Consider the following 7,642-nt stretch of genomic DNA (forward strand, 5'->3'; position numbering starts at 1 on the left):
AATTGACTTTTTCTTATTTTATATATTATACGGTTAAAATTGTCATTTTGTAGAATGAATATCCTTCTGTAATAACCATTACAACAATATTACAACAGTGGTGACTAAACCACGAAATCCACGAAAATAAGTCCCCCACTGCATATTAATGATTTCACAATAAATCATTCACACTTTACAAATAATGATATGTTGTAGACGATATACTATGTACAAGTCTGTATTATATTTCTGTTCTATTCTGTTGTTTCGATTCAAATTTCTTAAATATACACTCATAGACAATTATTATCTGTCACCTATAATTTTCTCATACTTTTTAAGAATGCGCTAATAAATTTTAAAAGAAATCGTATAGGAAAATCATAGGTGACCGATTATAAATGACAGTCTTCGTAAGTAAAGAAAAAAAGGAAATAAACTCACCTCGCACAATATACAATCCGTCTTACAGTTTAGAGAACACACGTTACAAGCGTATTTTTTCGACATTTTGAATGAACGAAATATAACGCGCACAAAAAATTACATGCATATATACTGAGAGTCATAATTGCAATTTCTCAAATGAAGAAAGAAATATTTTCATAATAGTCGTACTTTTCTTTGAAGTTTAAAAACCAAAGCGTTACCCGATGTCAGCACAATCGCTTAATTGGTTGTTAATTGCAATGCGCATTGCAGATAATATACACGTGCTTTATATAAACAAACAATTAATCAAGGTGTGATAATCCAATCAGACGTGATATGTTGTTTGTAGTAGCAATTAAAGGAATATAATTATTATATACCACATTATTTCAAAGAGACATAAATCGTTATTTTGTAAGATATAAACTATTTTTCTATGTATTTTACGGAAATTTCACCATATAAGTAATTATTATTCCCGTTTATTAAAATGCGAAACTTGCATCTCTCTGCATATATAAATATATATAGGCCGTTTTCCTGTTGATGATTGTAAATATTAATATAATGAAGATGGTGACATCATAAACTATGAATAACATTACATTTATTTATATTTGGATGAAACCCATTGAAATGAGATGCATGTATCATTCATAAAAAAATAGAAATAATAAAAAGAGATTAAAAATATGTAAATTTATTAAAGTTATTTTCGTAGTTAAAATCCCCGTAATCTAATACATAATTCCCGTTATTTTCGTTAATAATTCCCGTTATTCTCACTAAAAGATAAAAATGATTTATTTTTCACATAGAGGCATTATCTGTTATAGTCTTTAAGAAAGTCAAAGAAATTTAAAAAAAAAAAGTTTAAACGATATGGCTTATTTTCGCAATTATTACTGCTATTATCGTAATTGAAATCAGCGCGGCTGACTCATAAATGCTTACTATTTCGTTATTATAAGATTCAAATTAATCATTTTTCGTATGGGGGCATGTATTGTTATAGTCTTTAAGAAAGGTAAAGAAAAATATCTAAAAAATAAACTGACATAAAAGAAATAGCTTATTTTCGCATTTATTTCGGTTATTTTCTTAAGTAAAATCAGCGCTGTTGGCATATAAATGATGATTATTTCTTTATTATTGGATAAAAATCACTCATGTTTCGTATGCAGGAATGTACTAATACAGTCTTTAAGAAACTAAAAAAAGAATTTAGAAAAAAGAACTGATATAAAATATATGCCTTATTTTCGCATTTATTACGGATATTTTCGTAAGTAAAATCAGTGCGGTTTGCATATAAATGATAATTATTTCTTTATTATTAGATAAAAATCGCTCATTTTTCGTATGGAAGCATATACTAATATAGTCTTAAAGAAACCAAAGAAAGAATTTAAAAAAATAAAGAAATAAAAAATATATGGCTTATTTTCGCATTTATTACGGTTATTTTCGTAAGTAAAATCAGCGCGGTTTGCATATAAATGATGATTATTTCTTTATTATTAGATAAAAATCGCTCATTTTTCGTATAGAAGCATATACTAATATAGCCTTTAAGAAACCAAAGAAAGAATTTAAAAAAATAAAGAAATAAAAAATATATGGCTTATTTTCGTAAAAAAATCTTATTTTCGCGAAAATAACCTTATTTTCGTACTTTAGGCCTACCGTTCTTATCCGCGGGAGGTAACTCTGTCTGTTATTTTTACTATCCGGTTTTCTTTAAGTAAGGGGCCGACTATTTGAACTTTGAGTGGGGAAAGCGGAGGGAGGGCTGGGGTTTTGCTTACAACCAAGATTCTTTAAGAGTTAACCAAAGACGTAATATGCACGATAAAAATATATTGATCAGTTCATGCAGTATTGAGTAGTTTGCTGTTCGAACTACACGAAATTGCAACATGAAAGCTTACGAAGCAGTTTGATTTAAACTATAGCTCCTAGTTTTGACCACTGTCATATATAATATGCAAATTCTTTCAGATCTACTAATCATGAATACAAAGTGAGCTTTACTTTAAGTTTCAAGTTTCAAGTTTATTCATTTAGTCATGGCATATTACATGCATGAGACTCTAACAGTATTACATAACAAATAAAACATGTGTGTGGAATGCATATGGGTGGTTGCTATATGTAATTGGAATAAGTATAATAGCTAGACACTTTGTGGGGGGAGTTTGGGGGCATGCTCCCCCTAAAATCTGAAAAAAAAAAAGAATTATAGAACAGCTCTGGTGTATTTTAAAATGTATTCGGAAATGCAAGGATGTAGCCTATAGTTAATAATCATTGACACAGAAGTGTAGGAACTGGGGCCGCGAGGGCCGTGGCCCTAATATTTCAACAAGCTGCCCGTAACGGGGCCGCGGCTTCGTGGCTACAACTTTAAAATACAGACACGGCATTTAATTGCAAGGAGTCAAGTAGACACAACGTGTCAGTAGGAGCAATCCGACTACCACAAGGTGGCGCAGGCGACTCTCTCGAAGCTGCTACAAGGTGGCGCAAATGACTCTCAAAGCAGGTTAAATACTAGTATATCAGTGATATTCTGTCAACCGCTCACTCAAAGAAGGAACAACCGACAGCTGACCTGACTGTCGGAGATACAATACGTGAAAGTAAAGTTTTTAGAGATTCACTGGACACCGTTTATCATAAAATTTAAAAACTTTTCAAGTACTCGCCAAACGGGACACAATATTCGAGCAACTGAACTGGCATACGTATACTCTACAAGATGAACGGGCTACTAGCTTTAAGTGTATGTTAGACAACTCCTATGGGCTTCAGTCCCTCTCAGGGGTATGTCGTATGAAGGTTCAAGAGACTCAGAAACCCGTGCACAAATTATCAATGTGAAGACCCAGGTTCTTTCTGGTATCAACCTTGGTAAGGAAATCATGCGATGTAGTGATAATCTAAGTAAGACTCTGCAGCAGAAGACCAGTTCAGCATCTGACGGCCATGATATAGCAGCGCTTACTATCAGTATGTCAGAATAATTTGTATATTTTATATATTGATAACGTTACATATAAGCACAGATAGAGCATGACTCCCTTTTCATCATGCTACAGTTGCTATAATTATGGTTGCACTGCTGTTAATATTAAATAAGAGTTGGGTCATTTATGAATGATTCGTAGCTCATAAGTCAATAGTCAGGGGACACTTATCAGCTAAAGAGACAGTTGATAAAATACGAACAAGTTTTCACTAGCCTGGTATAACAAATTAAGTAACAAGGTTTTGCCGGTCATGTGATGTATGCCAGAAAGTAAAGACTGACTTGGCATCAAAACGTAATAATATTAGAAATGATTCGCAAGAATATAGACATCCAGATAGAACAGAAAGAAACTGGAGACAATCTGATGTCAGACCAGAGTTACACAATTGTGATGATAGAGGATGGAGCCAAAATCATGAGGGGTCATCTATTAAGTACATGAAAGAGGATCACGTTGTTATAACAGAAAAGATGTAGATAGATAGAGATATTTACAGACGAGATGACAGAGGTTATAAAGACCGTGGCTTAAATAAATCTGAGCTTAAGAAGTCATGGAGACAAAATGACGTGAGAGATGATCTCGGTAAAGGATTTATGCGTAGGTCTGACAGGAGTTATCATATAAAAGGAGGTTTTGGTGATAACAAATATTATGTCAACAGAAATGATGACAATAATTAAGTACTCTTGCGGTGAGATGAACAAATGAAGATTATTCATGATGATAGTAAAATAGAAAGGTTGGGAGATGAACGTTGTATGATATTTTTGTAATCATTATACTTTATGTTGAGTCTTTTAGAGATTTTTGATCTTTGACACTAATTTGAGCAGTATATGACTGAATATATGTTACTGATAGCAGTGGTACATTTGAAGTTCATAGACTAAAGAAGAGTTGCAGAATTCCAACAAGGTTTTGAGCTATAGGGCCAGCGTATAGGAGTTATACCTGAAGGGTAGTTAAATGGTATAGATGATAGCAGATATAGGCTGAGCATCGGAAAGCTGAGACAGAGACCCAGAGTTTGGTAATCTACTGAGATAGTAGGAGACTTCCAGTTTATAGACCAGGTTCAGCGTTGTCAGCGAAGTACAGCCAAAGCATCGGGGTTATACCTATATGGTAGCTGAATGCTGAATGAGATAGCATAAAGGCGCTGAACATCCAGGAGTCAAGGTAATCTTATTGAGTTACAGCTTTAATTAATTAAGAGGACATAGGCTGAGCATCTATGCAATAGGAATCGTACGTTGTTGTTCAAAGACATTGTCAGACGGGAACTTCGACAAAAAGACCAGCCAAGTATAGTATCTCCAGCCTATCGAGGTTTGAGTTGTTTTTGAGATGCAGGTTGATAGTTGAAACACTAAGTGATTTTTGCCCGATCCCTGAAATTAACTAGCTCTTAATTGGAATCATTTACGAATCATTGGTACACCAAACATTTAGGCAAGGTAGCCAGAGGAAAATTTGTGTATGAGATATTTGGTCTCACTAGCTGTACGTTTTAACAAAGGACATTTTATATCGTTTGTCAGCTGGTCTAAGACATAGTCACCCTAGCGATTGGACCCATTTCATTGTTCAAGATACTGAAGGCGTAGGCACTTCCCTGGGTCATATAACTCGTATCCTGACACACTACACTGTGTAATTTACGCGATGAAAATGTGTTTGACATGTTCTGGGAACAACTGGAAGCTAACCTGGATCACCTTACATTACCTTGACGATGAAATAAGCCAAAGGTATTGTTTGCATGACATTGTGCACTGTTAGGACACATATGGCAAGAGACTGGCAAGATTCTATTGATCACAAGGATGATCGGCTGATATCCATTTGTATACAACTCTTATAAGCTGTACAAATGACCTGTTTGGACTAGTTAGTATACCGATTTTTAAAAAAAAAAACAAAGACAAAATATCAAACAGGGAATGCCACGTACCAAAAAAACGCAGCCTCCCCAAAACGAAACCCACAGCACGCAGACGTGCACACCACAAACACACACACACATACATACACGTACACACACACAAAGCCAACACATGAGGACAAAACGAACAAACAAAGGAACACAGTGGGGCACCGCCTTGGAACGGTCAGTGGTAAAAACACCACTGGGGAGCTTAAACCGGTTTATGGTGCGCACCCAACCTCACTCTTACCCCCACCATGTTCCAAAGAAGTTACATGTACATCCAAAGCCAGTTTCATGAGCATCTCCAATAATCACGAGTGTTGCATGACCAAATGCAGTTACTTACAAGGACAGAAGGTAAATTATTACATGAAAGTGCTATTCACAGCCTACATTTAAGGTAAAATATTCTCCCATAGTACACCATAGAGCGCCATTTGCCATACATATTTTGGTAAAAATCTATCATTCGAAGAAGACTCAATCCCATACCAACCCCATTTGTGGCCCAGTGCCAAAAACCTTCATACACCCCTGTGATAATACTCGTGATTCCCATGCAAGAAGCACCTTGTATTTGACGTGTTTAAAGTTTAAACAAAACATAAACGTAATTGTTTTCAGTTTCACGGAGAAGATCGGACTGGGACTTTGTATTGTTTCTAATGCAGACCATAAAAAATTTGAAAAAAAAAATTGTGAATGTTTGAGATTTAATTTTTGGTGGGTTTGTTTATATATGCTTTATAGAAAGGCCTACTTTGTAACAGATTGGGGACTGACCTTCAGACTATTGGCTGGTATTTACGGAGGATGCTGCAGGGTCAAGAATCAGGATTTCAGTCAGATATAAGAATTTTGATAAATGAGTTTTGTTAAGTCGATCTAGTTCATGTTTTCAACTGAATTGTTCCTGCCAATAGCAGTTTAACACTAAGATGTCTCACCAAGATTTCTGTATTCCATGTGCGTTGCCGATTTAATAGTTCTGGGGTATAATTGTCTGTTCCATATATTATGTAACAAGCCTGTTGGAAAAGAAAATTGAGGAAACAGTTACCAAGCTGAGACTGGATCTCCTCGAATGGCTAGTATTCACTCAACTGTGGCAAATAACCATGACAAAGCTGAAAAAATCAGTCGAGGCAATCGAAGCAGAAAAATTGATCATGGCAGATGCCACAGTTGCATCAATAGTCACTACGGCTATGAATAAATATTGGATGCTTTGGCTTAAAGTAGGTAAACTTCATAGACTGATTGTCTGTGGTCAGTAAACGATCCTTTTTGCTTTTGTGGGTCAGTCATGTAGCGATTTTGATACAGAAAACGGTTTCCCGTCAAGAACTGGCGCTTGTGTCTACATTAGTCAAACTTCACTGAATGACTTAATGTGGTCAGAAGATGAGACCTATTGTTTTTATTGTCAGTAGGTCAATATCAATGTCACATTAATCTATAGACTGAAAAAAGTTCCTAGTCAATAACTGGAGAATGATTGAGACTACAGTAGTTAAACTTCTTAGGATGGTAATACGTGGTATGCTTTTAGGGTAAGTCAAAGGTACAGTACCAGTGACCTAAAGACTGAAAATGGTTTCTGATCAGTGTCTAGACAATGCTTTGGACTACAGTATTTAAACTTCATGATTGCCAGTGGTCAACAGCTGACCCCTATTGCTTTACAGGTAAGTAGATAAAAGGTCATGGTTGTAGTCACCTTGAATCTGAAAAAAAAACACGGTTTCTGATCAGTAATTGGAGAATAAATCGGACTTCATAGGGTGGTTGTTTGTGGTCATAGCAGGACCCTTATAGCTTTCAAGTCAGGTCAAGGTCACAGGTACCTTTATGCTGAAGATGGTTTCAGATACACTTTGGCCTGAAGTGGTCAAATTTCATAGGATGATTGTGTGTGGTTACTAGACGACTCTAATGCTTTTAGAGACGAGAGGCCATTTGTCAAGCTCTTAGTGACCATGAGACTGAAAATGGCTAGAGAATAAATGCAGAAAGCTTTGGCCTAAGTAATTCACAGGATGATTACCTGTGGTCAGCAGATGACTGGAGACTAGAAATATGCACAACTCTGACAGGCATGGGGACGTGTGTTTTACAAAGAGCTCTTGCCTTTAGTTATCTATATCATTTCATCTCAGAAGGAAGACAGACATTTGAGAAATTGAATGAGAACCTCATAACACCTTTACAGGTTTAATGTTGTCATAAATTAGATACATGTATCATTGAAGTCTAAAGC

The sequence above is a fragment of the Mercenaria mercenaria genome, chromosome 8 (genome assembly GCF_021730395.1).
Source record: "Mercenaria mercenaria strain notata chromosome 8, MADL_Memer_1, whole genome shotgun sequence".
NCBI classification, from domain to species: domain Eukaryota; kingdom Metazoa; phylum Mollusca; class Bivalvia; order Venerida; family Veneridae; genus Mercenaria; species Mercenaria mercenaria.